This window comes from Scyliorhinus canicula, chromosome 2 (assembly GCF_902713615.1).
Source record: "Scyliorhinus canicula chromosome 2, sScyCan1.1, whole genome shotgun sequence".
Taxonomy (NCBI): domain Eukaryota; kingdom Metazoa; phylum Chordata; class Chondrichthyes; order Carcharhiniformes; family Scyliorhinidae; genus Scyliorhinus; species Scyliorhinus canicula.
The window spans coordinates 67,372,770-67,392,624 of record NC_052147.1 but is presented as its reverse complement, the minus strand read 5'-3'; positions in this window follow the sequence as shown (position 1 = coordinate 67,392,624).

Sequence of the window (19,855 nt, the reverse complement as noted above, 5' to 3'; positions counted from 1 at the left end):
CTCTCAGCCTCGCTCTTTATCCCGCTCCACTCCCAGCCTCGCTCTTTATCCCGCTCCACTCCCAGCCTCGCTCTTTATCTCAATCCACTCCCAGCGTCGCTCTTTATCCCGCTCCACTCTCGGCTTCGCTCTTTATCCCGCTCCACTCCTGGCTTCGCTCTTTATCCCGCTCCAATCCCGGCTTTGCTCTTTATCCTGCTCTGCTCTCAGCCTGGATCTTTATCTTGCTTCGCTCTTGGCCACGATCTTTATCTCGCTCCACACCTGTCCTCTCTATTTATCCTGCTCTGCACCCAACCTCATTCTTAATCTCATTCCTCTGTCGGCTTGCCCTTTATCCCGCTCAGTTCCCAGGCTCGCTCTTTATCCCACTCAGTTCCCTGCCTTGCTCCTTATCCCGCCCCGTTCCTGTCCTCGCTCTTTATCCTGCTCCACTCCCAGCCTCATTCCTATTCCCATTCTACTCCCGGCCGAGCATTTAATCCCGCTCCGCTCCTGTCCTTGCTCTTTATCCCGCTCAGCTCCTGTCCTTGCTCTTTATCCCGCTCAGCTCCTGTCCTTGCTCTTTGTCCCGCTCAGCTCCTGTCCTTGCTCTTTATCCCGCTCAGCTCCTGTCCTTGCTCTTTATCCCGCTCAGCTCCTGTCCTTGCTCTTTATCCCGCTCAGCTCCTGTCCTTGCTCTTTATCCCGCTCCATTCCTGTCCTTGCTCTTTATCCTGCTCCATTCCTGTCTTTGCTCTTTATCCCACTCAGCTCCTGTCCTTGCTCTTTATCCAGCTCCATTCCTGTTCTTGCTCTTTATCCTGCTCAGCTCCTGTTCTTGCTCTTTATCCCGCTCATCCCTTGTCCTTGTTCTCTATCCCGCTCCATTCCTGTCCTTGCTCTTTATCCGGCTCAGCTCCTGTTCTTGTTCTTTATCCGGTTCCATTCCTGTCCTTGCTCTTTATACGGCTCAGCTCCTGTCCTTGTTCTTTATCCCACTCCATTCCTGTCCTTGCTCTTTATCCCGCTCAGCTCCTGTCCTTGTTCTTTATCCCGCTCCATTCCTGTCCTTGCTCTTTATCCCGCTCAGCTCCTGTCCTTGTTCTTTATCCCACTCCATTCCTGTCCTTGCTCTTTATCCCGCTCAGCTCCTGTCCTTGTTCTTTATCCCGCTCCATTCCTGTCCTCGCTCTTTATCCTACTTCATTTCTGTCCCGACTCTTAATCCCGCTCAGCTCCTGTCCTTGCTCCTCATCTCACTCCATTCCAAGCCTCGTCCTTTAGCCCACTCCGCTCCTGGCCTCCCTCATTGTCCCACTCTGCTCCTGGCATCACTTTTTATCCCGCTCAGCTCCTGTCCTCGCTCTTTATCCCGCTCCATTCCTGTCGCCGGTCATTATCCCGCTCCATTCCTGACCCCGCTCTTTATCCCGCTCCATTCCTGACCCCGCTCTTTATCCTGCTCCATTCTTGTCCCCGCTCTTTATCCCACTCCACTCCCAGCCTCGCTGTTTATCCCGCTCCACTCCCAGCCGTGCTCTTTATCCCACTCCACTCCCAGCCTCGCTCTTTATCCCACTCCACTCCCAGCCTCACTCTTTATCCCACTCCACTCCCAGCCTCCCTCTTTATCCCACTCCACTCCCAGCCTCGCTCTTTATCCCACTCCACTCCCAGCCTCGCTCTTTATCCCGCTCCATTCCTGTCGCCGCTCATTATCCCGCTCCATTCCTGACCCCGCTCTTTATCCTGCTCCATTCTTGTCCCCGCTCATTATCCCGCTCCATTCCCAGCCTCGCTCTTTATCCCACTCCACTCCCAGCCTCGCTGTTTATCCCGCTCCACTCCCAGCCGCGCTCTTTATCCCACTCCACTCCCAGCCTCGCTGTTTATCCCGCTCCACTCCCAGCCGCGCTCTTTATCCCACTCCACTCCCAGCCTCACTCTTTATCCCACTCCACTCCCAGCCTCCCTCTTTATCCCACTCCACTCCCAGCCTCGCTCTTTATCCCACTCCACTCACAGCCTCGCTCTTTATCCCACTCACTCCCAGCCTCGCTCTTTATCCCGCTCCACTCCCAGCCGCCCTCTTTATCCCACTCCACTCCCAGCCTCGCTCTTTATCCCGCTCCACTCCCAGCCTCGCTCTTTATCCCGCTCCACTCCCAGTCTCGCTCTTTATCCCGACCCACTCCCAGCCTTGCTCTTTATCCCGTCCCACTCCCAGCCTCACTCTTTATCCCACTCCACTCCCGGCTTCGCTCTTTATCCCACTCCACTCCCAGCCTCGCTCTTAATCCCGCTCCACTCCCAGCCTCCCTCTTTATCCCATTCCACTCCCAGCCTCGCTCTTTATCCCGCTCCATTCCTGACCCCGCTCTTTATCCCGCTCCATTCCTGACCCCGCTCTTTATCCTGCTCCATTCTTGTCCCCGCTCTTTATCCCGCTCCATTCCCAGCCTCGCTCTTTATCCCGCTCCACTCCCAGCCTCACTCTTTATCCCACTCCACTCCCAGCCTCACTCTTTATCCCGCTCCACTCCCAGCCTCGCTCTTTATCCCACTCCACTCCCAGCCTCCCTCTTTATCCCACTCCACTCCCAGCCTCCCTCTTTATCCCACTCCACTCCCAGCCTCGCTCTTTATCCCACTCAACTCCCAGCCTCGCTCTTTATCCCATTCCACTCCCAGCCTCGCTCTTTATCCTACTCCACTCCCAGCCGCCCTCTTTATCCCGCTCCACTCCCAGCCTCGCTCTTTATCCCGCTCCACTCCCAGCCTCGATCTTTATCCCAATCCACTCCCAGCTTCGCTCTTTATCCCGCTCCACTCCCAGCCTCGCTCTTTATCCCGCTCCACTCCCAGCCTCGCTCTTTATCCCGCTCCACTCCCAGCCTCGCTCTTTATCCCAATCCACTCCCAGCCTCTCTCTGTATCCCGCTCCACTCCCAGCCTCGCTCTTTATCCCGCTCCACTCCCAGCCTCGCTCTTTATCCCGCTCCACTCCCAGCCTCGCTCTTTATCCCGCTCCACTCCCAGCCTCGCTCTTTATCCCGCTCCACTCTCAGCCTCGCTCTTTATCCCGCTCCACTCCCAGCCTCGCTCTTTATCCCGCTCCACTCCCAGCCTCGCTCTTTATCTCAATCCACTCCCAGCCTCGCACTTTATCCCGCTCCACTCTCGGCTTCGCTCTTTATCCCGCTCCACTCCTGGCTTCGCTCTTTATCCCGCTCCAATCCCGGCTTTGTTCTTTATCCTGCTCTGCTCTCAGCCTGGATCTTTATCTTGCTTCGCTCTTGGCCACGATCTTTATCTCGCTCCACTCCTGTCCTCTCTATTTATCCTGCTCTGCACCCAACCTCATTCTTAATCTCATTCCTCTGCCGGCTTGCCCTTTATCCCGCTCAGTTCCCAGGCTCGCTCTTTATCCCACTCAGTTCCCTGCCTTGCTCTTTATCCCGCCCCGTTCCTGTCCTCGATCTTTATCCTGCTCCACTCCCAGCCTCATTCCTATTCCCATTCTACTCCCGGCCGAGCATTTAATCCCGCTCCGCTCCTGTCCTTGCTCTTTATCCCGCTCAGCTCCTGTCCTTGCTCTTTATCCCGCTCAGCTCCTGTCCTTGCTCTTTATCCCGCTCAGCTCCTGTCCTTGCTCTTTATCCCGCTCAGCTCCTGTCCTTGCTCTTTATCCCGCTCAGCTCCTGTCCTTGCTCTTTATCCCGCTCAGCTCCTGTCCTTGCTCTTTATCCCGCTCAGCTCCTGTCCTTGCTCTTTATCCCGCTCAGCTCCTGTCCTTGCTCTTTATCCCGCTCAGCTCCTGTCCTTGCTCTTTATCCCGCTCCATTCCTGTCCTTGCTCTTTATCCTGCTCCATTCCTGTCTTTGCTCTTTATCCCGCTCAGCTCCTGTCCTTGCTCTTTATCCCACTCAGGTCCTGTCCTTGCTCTTTATCCAGCTCCATTCCTGTTCTTGCTCTTTATCCTGCTCAGCTCCTGTTCTTGCTCTTTATCCCGCTCATCCCTTGTCCTTGTTCTCTATCCCGCTCCATTCCTGTCCTTGCTCTTTATCCGGCTCAGCTCCTGTTCTTGTTCTTTATCCGGTTCCATTCCTGTCCTTGCTCTTTATACGGCTCAGCTCCTGTCCTTGTTCTTTATCCCACTCCATTCCTGTCCTTGCTCTTTATCCCGCTCAGCTCCTGTCCTTGTTCTTTATCCCGCTCCATTCCTGTCCTCGCTCTTTATCCTACTTCATTCCTGTCCCGACTCTTTATCCCGCTCAGCTCCTGTCCTCGCTCCTCATCTCACTCCATTCCAAGCCTCGTCCTTTATCCCACTCCGCTCCTGGCCTCCCTCATTGTCCCACTCTGCTCCTGGCATCACTTTTTATCCCGCTCAGCTCCTGTCCTCGCTCTTTATCCCGCTCCATTCCTGTCGCCGGTCATTATCCCGCTCCATTCATGACCCCGCTCTTTATCCCGCTCCATTCCTGACCCCGCTCTTTATCCTGCTCCATTCTTGTCCCCGCTCTTTAAACGCTCCAATCCCAGCCTCGCTCTTTATCCCACTCCACTCCCAGCCTCGCTGTTTATCCCGCTCCACTCCCAGCCGCGCTCTTTATCCCACTCCACTCCCAGCCTCGCTCTTTATCCCACTCCACTCCCAGCCTCACTCTTTATCCCACTCCACTCCCAGCCTCCCTCTTTATCCCACTCCACTCCCAGCCTCGCTCTTTATCCCACTCCACTCCCAGCCTCGCTCTTTATCCCACTCCACTCCCAGCCTCGCTTTTTATCCCACTCCACTCCCAGCCTCGCTCTTTATCCCGCTCCATTCCTGTCGCCGCTCATTATCCCGCTCCATTCCTGACCCCGCTCTTTATCCTGCTCCATTCTTGTCCCCGCTCATTATCCCGCTCCATTCCCAGCCTCGCTCTTTATCCCACTACACTCCCAGCCTCGCTCTTTATCCCGCTCCACTCCCAGCCGCGCTCTTTATCCCACTCCACTCCCAGCCTCGCTGTTTATCCCGCTCCACTCCCAGCCGCGCTCTTTATCCCACTCCACTCCCAGCCTCACTCTTTATCCTACTCCACTCCCAGCCTCCCTCTTTATCCCACTCCACTCCCAGCCTCGCTCTTTATCCCACTCCACTCACAGCCTCGCTCTTTATCCCACTCACTCCCAGCCTCGCTCTTTATCTCGCTCCACTCCCAGCCGCCCTCTTTATCCCACTCCACTCCCAGCCTCGCTCTTTATCCCGCTCCACTCCCAGCCTCGCTCTTTATCCCGCTCCACTCCCAGTCTCGCTCTTTATCCCGACCCACTCCCAGCCTTGTTCTTTATCCCGTCCCACTCCCAGCCTCACTCTTTATCCCACTCCACTCCCGGCTTCGCTCTTTATCCCACTCCACTCCCAGCCTCGCTCTTAATCCAGCTCCACTCCCAGCCTCCCTCTTTATCCCATTCCACTCCCAGCCTCGCTCTTTATCCTGCTCCATTCTTGTCCCCGCTCTTAATCCCGCTCCATTCCCAGCCTCGCTCTTTATCCCGCTCCACTCCCAGCCTCACTCTTTATCCCACTCCACTCCCAGCCTCACTCTTTATCCCGCTCCACTCCCAGCCTCGCTCTTTAACCCACTCCACTCCCAGCCACCCTCTTTATCCCACTCCACTCCCAGCCTCCCTCTTTATCCCACTCCACTCCCAGCCTCGCTCTTTATCCCACTCAACTCCCAGCCTCGCTCTTTATCCCATTCCACTCCCAGCCTCGCTCTTTATCCTACTCCACTCCCAGCCGCCCTCTGTATCCCGCTCCACTCCCAGCCTCGCTCTTTATCCCGCTCCACTCCCAGCCTCGATCTTTATCCCAATCCACTCCCAGCTTCGCTCTTTATCCCGCTCCACTCCCAGCCTCGCTCTTTATCCCGCTCCACTCCCAGCCTCGCTCTTTATCCCGCTCCACTCCCAGCCTCGCTCTTTATCCCAATCCACTCCCAGCCTCTCTCTGTATCCCGCTCCACTCCCAGCCTCGCTCTTTATCCCGCTCCACTCCCAGCCTCGCTCTTTATCCTGCTCCACTCCCAGCCTCGCTCTTTATCCCGCTTGACTTCCAGCCTCGCTCTTTATCCCGCTCCACTCACGGTCTCACTCTTTATCCCTCTCTACTTCCAGCGTCACTCTTTATCCCGCTCCACTCCCAGCCTCACTCTTTATCCCACTCCACTCCCAGCCTCGCTCTTTATCCCGCTCCACTCCCAGCCTCACTCTTTATCCCGTCCCACTCCCAGCCTCGCTCTTTATCCCACTCCACTCCCAGCCTCGCTCTTTATCCCGCTCCACTCCTAGCCTCGCTCTTTATCCCACTCCACTCCCAGCCTCGCTCCTTATCCCACTCCACTCCCAGCCTCGCTCTTCATGCCGCTTGACTTCCAGCCTCACTCTCTATCCCACTCCACTCCCAGCCTCGCTCTTTATCCCGCTCTACTCCCAGCCTCGCTCTTCATCCCGCTTGACTCCCAGCCTCGCTCCTTATCCCACTCCACTCCCAGCCTCGCTCTTCATCCCGCTTGACTTCCAGCCTCGCTCTTTATCCCGCTCCACTCCCAGCCTCGCTCTTTATCCCGCTCCAGTCCCAGCCTCGCTCTTTATCCCGCTCCACTCCCAGCCTCGCTCTTTATCCCGCTCCACTCCCAGCTTCGCTCTTTATCCCGCTCCACTCCCAGCTTCGCTCTTTATCCCACTCCACTCCCAGCCTCGCTCTTTATCCCGCTCCACTCCCAGCCTCGCTCTATATCCCAATCCACTTTCAGCCTTGCTTTTTATCCTGTATTCGCTCTATTTCAGGGATCATTGCTTGTATCTTTGATGTCCACAGTATACATAAAACATTTGGAGGAAAGTGTACCTTGGCTGATTAGTCAGTTTGTGGACGACACAAAGTTTGTTGGAGTTTCTGATAGTGAATAGGAATGTCATAGGATACAGCAGGATTGAGTTCAGTTGGAGATTTGGGCAAATAAATAGCAGGTGGAGTTTAATCCGGACAAATGTGAGGCAATGCATTTGGAAGGTATAATACAGGTGAGAATTATACAGTAAATTGCAGAATCCTCAGGAGTATTGACAGGCAGAGGGATCTGGTTGTTCAGGCTCACAGATCACTGTAACGCAGGTGGATAAGGTTGTCAAGAAGGCATACAACATGCTTGCCTTTATCAGTTAGGGTATTGAGTATAAAAATTGTCAAGTCATGTTTCAGCTGTACAGGACCTTAGTTAGGCCACATTTGGAATACTGCGTACAATTCTGGTCGCTGCATTACCAGAAGGTTGTCGATGCATTCGGAAGGGTACAGAAGTGGTTTACCAGGAGGTTCCCTGGTCTGGAGGGCATTAGCTATGAGGAAAGATTGGATAAACTTGGATTGTTTTCACTGGAATGACGGAGGTTCAGGGCCGGCCTGACAGAGGTTTTCAAAATTATGAGTGGCACGGACTGAGTGGATAGTCAGATGTGTTTTCCCAGGTTGGAAAAGTAAATTATCAGGGGACATAGGTTTAAGGTGTGAGGGGGAAAGTTTAGAGGAGATGTGAGAGGCGAATTTTACCAGAGAGGGTGGTGAATGCCTGAAACACACTGGGCTGGATTCTCCCCTACCCGGCGTGACGGAGGGTGCCGGCGTAGGGGAGTGGCGCCAACCACTCAGGGGTCGCGCCTCCCCAAAGGTGGGGAATTCTCCCCACCTTTGGGGGCCAGCCCCGCGCCGGAGCAGTTTGCACCGGTAGACTGGCGCAAACACCCGGCGCCGTCGGAAGCGGGGCTGGCCGAAAGGCTTTCGGCGGTCGGCGCATGCACCGGCAGTGACGTCAGCGGCAGCTGGCCGCTGACGTCACTGCCGGCGCATGCGCGATGCGGGGTTCTCCTCCGCGTCCGCCATGGCGGAGGCCGTGGCGGAGCGGAAGGAGAAAGAGTGCCCCCACGGCATTACCCCGCGGAGTGAGCGGGGGGGCCCCGATTGCGGGCCAGGCCTCCGTGGGGGCACCCCCCCGGGTCTGATCGCCCCCCGCCCCCCCCAGGACCCGGGGGCCCGCTCGCGCCGCTGAGCCCGCCGTTTCAGAGGTGGTTTAAACCTCGGCGGCGGGAGAAGGCCTCCCAGTGGCGGGACTTCGGCCCATCCGGGCCGGAGATTTGAGGTAAGTTTAAAAAAAATGAAATCCCGCCGGCGGCAGCTGTTTTCACAGGCTGCCGGCGGGATTTGCACAACGCCGGTTTATGACCGGCGGGAGAATTACCAAACCTGCGGGAGCGGAAATAACGCCGCTTCCCGCCAATTCTCCGACCCTGCGTGGGGTCGGAGAATTTCGCCCACTGTTTGGGGAGGTGGTAGAAGCAGATACAATAGCGACCTTTAAAAGGCATCTTGACAAATACATGTATAGCATGAAAAGAGAGATACGGATCCCAGAAGTGCAAAAGGTTTTAGTTTGGACAGGCATAATGATCTACGCCGGCTTGGAAGACCAAAGGGCCTGTTCCTGTACTGCACTGTTTTTGTTCTGTTTTCCCACTCCACTCCCGGCCTCACTCTTTATCCTGCTCCACTCCCTGCCTCGCTCTTTATCCTGGTCCACTACCAGCCTCACTCTTTATCCCGCTCCACTACCAGCCTCGCTCTTTATCCCGCTCCACTATCAGCCTCTCTCTTTATCCCACGCCACTCCCAACATCACTCTTTATCCCACTCCACTCCCAGCCTCGCTCTTTATCCCGCTCCACTCCCAGCCTCACTCTTTATCCCGCTCCACTCCCAGCCTCGCTCTTTATCCCGCTCCACCCCAGCCTCACTCTTTATCCCGCTCCACTCCCAGCCTCGCTCTTTATCCTGCTCGACTTCCAGCCTCACTCTTTATCCCGCTCCACTCCCAGCCTCACTCTTTATCCCACTCCACTCCCAGCCTCTCTCTTTATCCCGCTCCACTCCCAGCCACACTCTTTATCCCGCTCCACTCCCAGCCTTGCTCTTTATCCCGCTCAACTCCCAGCCTCGCTCTTTATCCCGCTCCACCCCCAGCCTCGCTCTTTATCCTGCTCGACGTCCAGCATCGCTCTTCATCCCGCTTGACTTCCAGCCTCGCTCTTTATCCCGCTCCACTCCCAGCCTCGCTCTTCATCCCGCTTGACTTCCAGCCTCGCTCTATATCCCGCTCCACTCCCAGCCTCGCTCTTTATCCCGCTCCAGTCCCAGCCTCGCTCTTTATCCTGCTCGACTTCCAGCCTCACTCTTTATCCCGCTCCACTCCCAGCCTCACTCTTTATCCTACTCCACTTGCAGCCTCGCTCTTTATTCCGCTCCACTCCCAGCCTCTCTCTTTATCCCGCTCCACTCCCAGCCTCGCTCTTTATCCCGCTCCACTCCCAGCCTCACTCTTTATCCCGCTCCACTCCCAGCCTCGCTCTTTATCCCGCTCCACTCCCAGCCTCGCTCTTTATCCCGCTCCACTCCCAGCCTCGCTCATGATCCCGCTCCACTCCCGGCTTCGCTCTTTATCCTGCTCCACTCCCAGCCTTGCTCTTTATCCTGCTCCACCCCCAGCCTCGCTCTTTATCCCGCTCGACTCCCAGCCTCGCTCTTTATCCCACTCCACTCCCAGCCTCGCTCTTTATCCCACTCCACTCCCAGCCTCGCTCTTTATCCCGCTCCACTCCCAGTCTCGCTCTTTATCCCGCTCCACTCCCAGCCTCGCTCTTTATCCCGCTTGACTCCCAGCCTCCCTCTTTATCCCGCTCCACTCCCAGCCTCGCTCTTTATCCCACTCCACTCCCAGCCTCACTCTTTATCATGCTCCACTCCCGGTCTCACTCTTTATCCCACTCCACTCCCAGCCTCTCTCTTTATCCCGCTCCACTCCCAGCCACACTCTTTATCCCGCTCCACTCCCAGCCTTGCTCTTTATCCTGCTCAACTCCCAGCCTCGCTCTTTATCCCGCTCCACCCCCAGCCTCGCTCTTTATCCTGCTCGACGTCCAGCATCGCTCTTCATCCCGCTTGACTTCCAGCCTCGCTCTTTATCCCGCTCCACTCCCAGCCTCGCTCTTCATCCCGCTTGACTTCCAGCCTCGCTCTATATCCCGCTCCACTCCCAGCCTCGCTCTTTATCCCGCTCCAGTCCCAGCCTCGCTCTTTATCCTGCTCGACTTCCAGCCTCACTCTTTATCCCGCTCCACTCCCAGCCTCACTCTTTATCCCACTCCACTTGCAGCCTCGCTCTTTATTCCGCTCCACTCCCAGCCTCTCTCTTTATCCCGCTCCACTCCCAGCCTCGCTCTTTATCCCGCTCCACTCCCAGCCTCACTCTTTATCCCGCTCCACTCCCAGCCTCGCTCTTTATCCCGCTCCACTCCCAGCCTCGCTCTTTATCCCGCTCCACTCCCAGCCTCGCTCATGATCCCGCTCCACTCCCGGCTTCGCTCTTTATCCTGCTCCACTACCAGCCTTGCTCTTTATCCTGCTCCACCCCCAGCCTCGCTCTTTATCCCGCTCGACTCCCAGCCTCGCTCTTTATCCCACTCCACTCCCAGCCTCGCTCTTTATCCCACTCCACTCCCAGCCTCGCTCTTTATCCCGCTCCACTCCCAGTCTCGCTCTTTATCCCGCTCCACTCCCAGCCTCGCTCTTTATCCCGCTTGACTCCCAGCCTCCCTCTTTATCCCGCTCCACTCCCAGCCTCGCTCTTTATCCCACTCCACTCCCAGCCTCACTCTTTATCATGCTCCACTCCCGGTCTCACTCTTTATCCTGCTCCACTCCCAGTCTCACTCTTTATCCCACTCACTCCCAGCCTCGCTCTTTATCCCGCTACACTCCCAGCCTCCCTCTTTATCCCGCTCCACTCCCGGCCTCGCTCTTTATCCCGCTCCACTCCCAGCCTCGCTCTTTATCCCGCTCCACTCCCAGCCTTGCTCTTTACCCCGCTCCACCCCCAGCCTCGCTCTTTATCCTGCTCCACTCCCAGCCTCGCTCTTTATCCCACTCCACTCCCAGCCTCGCTCTTTTTCCCGCTCCACCCCCAGCCTCGCTCTTTATCCCGCTTGACTCCCAGCCTCACTCTTTATCCTGCTCGACTCCCAGCCTCGCTCTTTATCCCACTCCACTCCCAGCCTCGCTCTTTATCCTGCTCCACTCCCAGCCTCGCTCTTTATCCCGCTCCACTCCCAGCCTCGCTCTTTATCCCGCTTGACTCCCAGCCTCGCTCTTTATCCCACTCCACTCCCAGCCTCGCTCTTTATCCCGCTCCACACCCGCCCTCAATCTTTATCCCGCTCCACTCCCGGCCTCGCTCTTTATCCCGCTCCACTCCCAGCCTCAGTCTTTATCTCGCTCCTCTCCTCATCTCTCTCTTTATCCCACTCCACTCCCAGCCTCACTCTTTATCCCGCCCCACTCCCAGCCTCAGTCTTTATCCCGCTCCTCTCCTAGTCTCTCTCTTTTATCCCGCTCCACCCCCAGCCACACTCTTTATCCCACTCCTCTCCTAGTCTCTCTCTTTATCCCACTCCACTCCCAGCCTCAGTCTTTATCCCGCTCCTCTCCTAGTCTCTCTCTTTTATCCCGCTCCACCCCCAGCCTCACTCTTTATCCCGCTCCACTCCCAGCCTCGCTCTTTATCCTGCTCCACCCCCAGCCTCACTCTTTATCCCGCTTGACTCCCAGCCTCCCTCTTTATCCCGCTCCACTCCCAGCCTCGCTCTTTATCCCACTCCACTCCCAGCCTCACTCTTTATCCTGCTCCACTCCCGGTCTCACTCTTTATCCTGCTCCACTCCCGGTCTCACTCTTTATCCCACTCCACTCCCAGCCTCGCTCTTTATCCCGCTCCACACCCACCCTCAATCTTTATCCCGCTCCACTCCCGGCCTCGCTCTTTATCCCGCTCCACTCCCAGCCTCAGTCTTTATCTCGCTCCTCTTCTCATCTCTCTCTTTATCCCACTCCACTCCCAGCCTCACTCTTTATCCCGCCCCACTCCCAGCCTCAGTCTTTATCCCGCTCCTCTCCTAGGCTCTCTCTTTTATTCCGATCCACCCCCAGCCTCACTCTTTATCCCGCTCCTCTCCTAGTCTCTCTCTTTATCCCGCTCCACTCCCAGCCTCAGTCTTTATCCCGCTCCTCTCCAAGTCTCTCTCTTTTATCCCGCTCCACCCCCAGCCTCACTCTTTATCCCGCTCCACCCCCAGCTTCGCTCTTTATCCCGCTCCACTGCCAGCCTCACTCTTCATCCCGCTCCACTCCCAGCCTCACTCTTTATCCCACTCCCAGCCTCGATCTTTAGTCCGCTCCGCTCCCAGCCTTGCTCTTTATCCTGCTCCGCTAACGGCTTTGCTTTTATCCCACTCCCAGCCTTGATCTTTATCCCGCTCCGCTCCCAGCCTTGCTCTTTATCCAGCTCCGCTCCCGGCCTTGCTTTTATCCCACTCCCAGCCTCGCTCTTTATCCCGCTCCACTACCAGCCTCACTCTTTATCCCGTCCCACTCCCAGCCTCGCTCTTTATCCCACTCCCAGCCTTGATCTTTAGTCCGCTCCGCTCCCAGCCTTGCTCTTTTTCCAGCTCCGCTCCCGGCCTTGCTTTTATCCCACTCCCAGCCTCGATCTTTATCCTGCTCCGCTCCCAGCCTTGCTCTTTATCCAGCTCCGCTCCCGGTCTTGCTTTTATCCCACTCTTTATCCTGCTCTGCTCCTTGCCTCTCTCTTTTATCTTGCTCGATTCCTGGCTTTGCTCTTTAATCCACCCAACTAAAATCAATTACATGCATTTTGTGGAAAGCTAAACACTGGTCCAATATGAGAAAGGAATATTACATTTAATTGACAGCATGCTAGAGGGCAATGTAGTTGCTTTCAGAAGTCATTACTGCAAACAGATATATTGTTCATTTTGAGCATATTCATTTGCAGTCTTTAATGCTCGGTGTTTGATAAAGTTCTGGTTGGTAAGAGATTAATTGAAAAAGCACAAATTTGTCGTTCACAAATTAAAATAGTATGCATGGGTTGTCACTAAAGTATAACAGCTGCGGCATCATGGGCCTGACCTTTATTTTCTAATGTGCAAACAATTGTACACTAGCGGATCATACAAATCATTTCTATTAGCCTTTGGAAAAATGACCTTTTAAGAAGACACAATGAAGTTCATGATGCTCTCTCATGTCTTTGTGATGCACTCCTTTTCTAACTCCTCTACGAATAAAGGTTTGTTCAATGTACTTTGCATAGTTCGAATGCAACTTCCAATATAAATGACAATAAATGCACATAAACCTTGTTCAGTTTATTTTAATGCTGATCTCTTTTTCATTGTAAAAAGCAATCTATTCAAATAAACCACACACTTTTCCACATTTTGGTGTGTAATTACAATTGGCAGATTAAATCATCGGTCTGCTAAGTAAACAAAAATTCCACTTGTTAGCAAAAGTACATTGGGCTCGCTTTTTAAGACCCAAAAATGGATGGTAGGGATTGGGTCAGAGGTTAACATTTAAAAAAAACTCGAACACAGCACCAACTGGCCTTATCCATTCCCTAGCTTTAACTAACATGTGATGAGGGTGGACAGGCAATCCAATCGCAAGAGACAGGTCGGTTTTCATTGTTTTCATACTAGCCTCTGATTTAATCACCATGAAATTGCACTCCCAGAATCTCTGGTGTCAGTGTTACCAAAGCCTCACAGAGAAATAATAGCAGATGGTAAACCTCCATTCACATCCAGTACACGGGGTGTGCCGTGTCTGACAAGGTGTTCGCTCATGCATGCCATGTATCGCTGGAAGCAAACAGAGTCTGTGGATTGTGACGACAATCAACCTCTACACTTATTTGTCACATAGTCTTCCAATTTTTACTGCACTGTTTCAGATAATTCGCTTGGATATAGTTTCACTATTTTTAAGAGCACAAGTGGAACTTACCATCGGCAATTCCTTCTGTCGGGGACAGAGCATTGTGGCGACCCCGGAGTAAATCAGGTCAGGCCCATTAATGATATGCCAACGCCGTTTACTGTACGTGTGCATTGACACTGCTGTCGATAGGCCGGAGCATAGCATTCTATCGAGCCACGATTTTCGTCTCATGCGCGATTCTCCACCCAATCATCTTTCGCGATTCTGGCTTCGCTGGACAGAGAATACTGTCCACTATTTCTACTGGTTGGCGAATTGAGGCCTGACATTATAGTTTCAATATTACAGCCTGGCTTCTCAGAAATCAAGCAGGAAATGAAAATTCATGAAAAAGTGGTAGAATTTTAGAGCAGTCTTTGGCAAACAATTGATGGTAGGCTAATTATTGATTTTAAATGGGAGAGTGATAGTTTTTCCTATCCAAAGCTATTCAGGGATTTGAAGCAAAGTATGGAGTTAGGTCACAGATCAACCTTGATCTCACTGAATGATGAAATAAGTTTGAAGGACAAAATGTTATGATGTTCCTCTGCAATGTGTCTCCGACCTAAACTTCAGGCATTAGTAACTTCTGTCATTGCACACTTGTAAATATTAATGCATGTACTTACATGAACTGCTGGAGAACTTTGTATTATCCTCAGTGCATTCATTGTACTCAACTTTCAGATATTACTTCAACAGCTTACATTCTCTTAGCTGTTAGAGGGATATATCTTCATTGCAGTGAGTAGAAGTTTCTACACTGAAATATTGAGAAGGCTGAAGCCATTGTTCTCAATCCTGACAACAAACTCCATTGCCAAAACACTTTTTCAACTCAATGAGCTGTGTATCTTGGAATTCTCTACATCCCTACGTTTCACGGATGCGAATCTTGAGACCCTCTGGGAGGCAGTGGAGGAGAGGTGGGCCACCCTGTACCCCGGCCCTGGAAGGACCCAGCCAGCCAACGCCGGTCGCCGTGCCTGGGCGCCGGTGCGGGCAGAGGCGGTGAGCACCATCAGGAACATTATCCGGATCGGACAGTAGTGCAGTAAAAAACTGCAAGACCTTCTCAGGGTGGCCAGGGTGAGTACGCAGCACTGTGCCCCTGGTAACAACCCCCGTCCCATGCACCCCGAACCCTAACCCCCCCAACCTGGAGGGCGGTCAAACCCCCCAACTGCACCACATGCCAGCACCCATACCGGGTCCCATATCTGGGTGCCCTGGCCACTGAAGCCACCAGATACCTACACCCTGAACTGCATGCGTCGGACTAACACTGTCCCTTTTCTGTTACCCAACCCCTCCCCAGGCGATCGTTGCCCATAACCGTTAGGAGCAGGAGAAAACTGGAGTGGGACCCCCGGACCTGCAGCCCCTCACCGTGGCAAAGCAGCGGGCCCGGGATGTTTTGGTAGCCCTGAGTTTTTTGGTTTTTTGACAAGTGAGAGTACCCAATCAGTTTTTCCAATTAAGGGGCAATTTAGCATGGCCAATCTACCGGGGATGGGACAATTGGGCGCGGCCGTTTTGGCGCGGCCGTTTGGACGCCGCCGTTTGGGCGCCATGGGACAATTGGGCGCAGCCAATTTGGCGCGGCCGTTTGGGCGCAGACGACAGAAAACCTTAAATTAGTTCATTTAGTTTAGTTCATTTGGTGATTATGAGCAAGACTCCTCAAGTACTCAAATTTTCAAATTTAAGAACACTTTCATGTATTCTTTTATCTTTATTGTAAATTAAAAACCTTAAATTAGTTCATTTAGTTAAAAACCTTAAATTTGTTCATTTAGTTAAAAACCTTAAATTAGTTCATTTAGTTAAAAACTAAAGTTAAAAACCTTTAGTTTAGTTCATTTGGTAATTATGAGCAAGGCTCCTCAAGTACTCGATAGCATCCATGTTTTCAAATTTAAGAACAGTTTCATGTATTCTTTTATCTGCATCTCTATACTTTTTTAGTTTTTGTGGCGGTTCATGGCCGGCTAGTAACGCCAATATATAAACAGATGGTAATAGAATGCACCAGCACCCAACTCAATGCACCCGCACCAGCCAACTCACCTGAGGCTAATAATAAAGAAATGTTATTTTGGCGCCAAAACGTCCGGCGCCAAAACAGCCGGCGCCAAAACGGTTGGCGCCAAAATGGCCGCGCCAAACGGCCGCGCCCAAATGACTGCGCCAAAAAGTACCTAACCCAATCTACCTACCCTGCACATCCTTTCGGTTGTGGAGGTGAAACCCATGCAAACACGGGGAGAATGTGCAAACTCCACACGGACTGTCACAGGGGTGGAGATTGGCTGCGGGCGAGTATGTGAGACCCCGCTGAATTGCGGTTCCCCGTGACACGTGTATCAAACCCTCCCCTTCCAACACCACCCTCACCCCCACACTACCCTCACACCCACCCTCACCCCCACACCACCCTCACACCCACACCACCCTCAATCCCATGCTCACCACCACACCATCCTCACCCCCAAGGCCCCCATCAACACCGCCATCGCCGTTGCCCCAGCATCTTGTCATGTGTTTTGCAGGAGCTGCTGGTGATGGGGCGGGTCCATCTGGTGTGCTCGTCCCCAGCCACAGCTACAACCTGAACCTGCCACACCATGTGCCGAGCAGCGATAATGACACCGACACGGAGGTGAGACATATGCCTGAAACCCAGGACACCGCTGAGTTCAAGTCCGGTGACGACATTGACTTCCTGTCACAGCTGTCTCCAACACCTTCCACCATCCCAGAGACACTCACTTTGGTTGGGCACTGTCATGTTCTGTTGACTGGCCAAAGTGAATGATGAGCGACTCAACATGTCACTTAAAATAATTTATTATAGAAAAAACAGCGTGGTAAGATTGCTCGGATAAACAAACTAACACTAGACAACTCTTGTGGACTCCCAGCACAATCAACTCCCAATTCCCAGATCACATGGTGACGTGATGGGCTTACAATGCCACCTAATGGTTGGCGGTTGTGAAAGTGAATGGGAAAATCGCTTATTGTCATGAGTAGGCTTCAATGAAGTTACTGTGAATAACCCCTAGTTCGGGGAGGCTGGTATGGGAATCGAACCGTGCTGCTGGCCTGCTTGGTCTGCTTTAAAAGCCAGCGATTTAGCCCAGTGTGCTAAACCAGCCCATAACATATGGTGGATAACATTGTGCACAAATTAGCCTTATGCATATCATCAGATCCCCTTTCCTTTGTAATAGAAAATTATTTACAAGCATTAAATTACTTTTTACATTTCATCATGATGTGCATAAATATATACATGTTCAGATATCTTTTACTTTACAGTCTGTTGCAAATTCACTCTTTCTGGCTTGCGCCTTATTCTTGTGGATCTTCTTAGTGCAGTGTTTTTCAAACTTTTTTTCCCAGGACCCACTTTTACCAACCGGTGGTCCTTTGGGACCCATGCTGGCTGACGTTCGTGAGACATGCCAACTTACATTAGCGACCCACGCCAGCCGTCTTTCGCGAGCCACCATTATTGCTTACCGTTAATGCGGCAGGTGAGCCTACTTGTCCTCACGCTCTCTCTTGCTTCGTCATTCAATGTTACATTTCTGCTAAGGACTTCAGTTGCGATTTAAGTTCTTGCTGCATGCTTTGAAACAAATCAAGAGATTTGTCCTCGAACTCGCCATGCTTAGTCTTCAAATGCCTTTGAAGATCCCACGCATGCGCCAACTCGCGCCGGCCAGCGGAGGCCCTTCGCCGCCGGTTGGCGCGGCGCCAACCACTCCAGTGCCGGCCTAGCCCCGAAAGTGCGGAGGATTCCGCAACTTCTGGGTGGCCCGACGCCGGAGTGGTTCACACCACTCTTTGGCGGCGGTTGGGGGAGAATCTCGGCCCCTGTCTTAGTGTCTGCTGAACTGGGACAGGCTCTTCATGCTATTTAATATTTGCTGTTTGATTTTGATGTTTTTTGTGTGTTGATGTATCATCCTCTTGTTGTGTTGATTCCTCCTCTTGTTGTGTTTTTTTGAGATGTTTTAGGACTGTCATATTCTTGCTCTGGTGGTTGCATCACTCTCCCTGGCCAGTGGCTGACTTTTCACAACTTTGGAATCATATTTTGTCCCTGACATAAGTTTCTAATCACACATGCTTTCCATCACTAACATTACTGATTTCTACTTAAGCACCCTACCCCTGCTCTGCCCAAACCTCAGCACACCAGCTGCTGCAACGCTCAACAAAGCCTTCACCTGTCGACTTACTTATTCCAACACACTCCTGTTTCCCACAGTTACTGTCGGAGATCGGTAAAACCACCGAGGAATTTTAAAACAAACATAATTTTATTCGCATCTCTGCATCACACATCCATAGCATGTTATACCACCAGAAAGACTGAAACAAATCTAACACATCCAGCAAACAAGCAAAAACAAAACCCGATAGATAAGTAGGACGGCACGGTAGCACAGTAGTTAGCACCATTGCTAGACAGCGCCAGGGGCCAGGGTCCGATTCCCGACTTGGGTTGCTGTCTGTGTGGAGTCTGCATGTTCTCACTGTGTCTGCGTGGGTTTCCTCCGGACACTCCGGTTTCCTCCCACAAGTCCCGAAAGATGTGCTTGTGAGGTGAATTGGACATTCTGAATTCTCCCTAAGTGTACCCGAACAGGCATTGCAGTGTGGTGACGAGGGGCTTTTCACAGTAACATCATTGCAGTGTAATAAAGATTATTATTATTATTACTGTATTAGATTCTAAACTGTAAGAACAAATAAGCTAAGCATACTCATCACCACTCCCAGCGTACATCACGATTTCTACAACTATTACACCATTGCAGAAGCCCAACTGTCTCTTCCAAACCTTCCAACCTATCATGAGTAAAATCCTCAGGAGGTCTGCCACTGTTTAAATCAAATCCAGAATAAACAGAGAATGGTGGATGTCACAGGATATGGACTATACCCACAGATGAATCCTGCCCTGAGACGTTGCGACCTCAAGAACTGTTCACAAGCAACGAGTCATGGCAACCCAATTGGCCTCAATTATTTAAACTAATTGCATGAAGAGACAGCATAGAAAGTATCAGAGCAAAAGAGACAACAATTTGATGAAAGAACAGACTTCCTTCTTTTTTTTTAATCCTTCCTCACATGTCCTTTACCCACAATGTGGCACCAGGAACAGTTGCTGGATTTTCAGAGACGAGGTTTTGTCCAGTTTTATTCCAATTACATATGGAATTATACATACTCCAAGTAATCAATTCTGCAAATATGCCTGGGTTTGTTCTTAGTTGTGGGTAAAGGTAAGATCACGTTAATTTTCCTTCAGTATCTGAGTTATGTGCGATGCGCCAGGAGTCTGAAAATAAATCAAAATTGGCTTCCTGCTGGCAAAACTCTGTTTCAAATCTTCAGTGAATAAATTATTTCTATTTAGCTGTGGAAAAAGAACATGGGTTGTAAATTTAGTGGAAGAAAAAACAAATTCTGAAAACCCTATCATCATCTCATTTTGCTGTGGACTACATTAAGATCATTCTCAAATCTAATTCCTCTTGTATTTTCAAATTCCACCCACGTTGCCTCTTGCCTATGGTTCAAATATTATGTAAATGATTAGTTTGTCTGACTAAACCTTATTGATGCAGAAAACCTTCACACTCTACTTAATAAACATGTGTATCTGACAAGATTGTCAGATAGAGCTGCAGGTCTTTTTGACTGTTACAGCGGAAAGACAAAATAAAGTTTCAGCGATAAATATGTTTTCATGCTTGCTGAGTGACACAAAAAATAATTACACTTTTCCATTAATTAAGATTAAGTCATCAACATTTATCTAAATGGAACTGCCCATGAAGTATTTCCCTGTATAGTTTTCCAAAATGCTTAATATGTACGAAACAGAAAAGAAAATGAACTAGA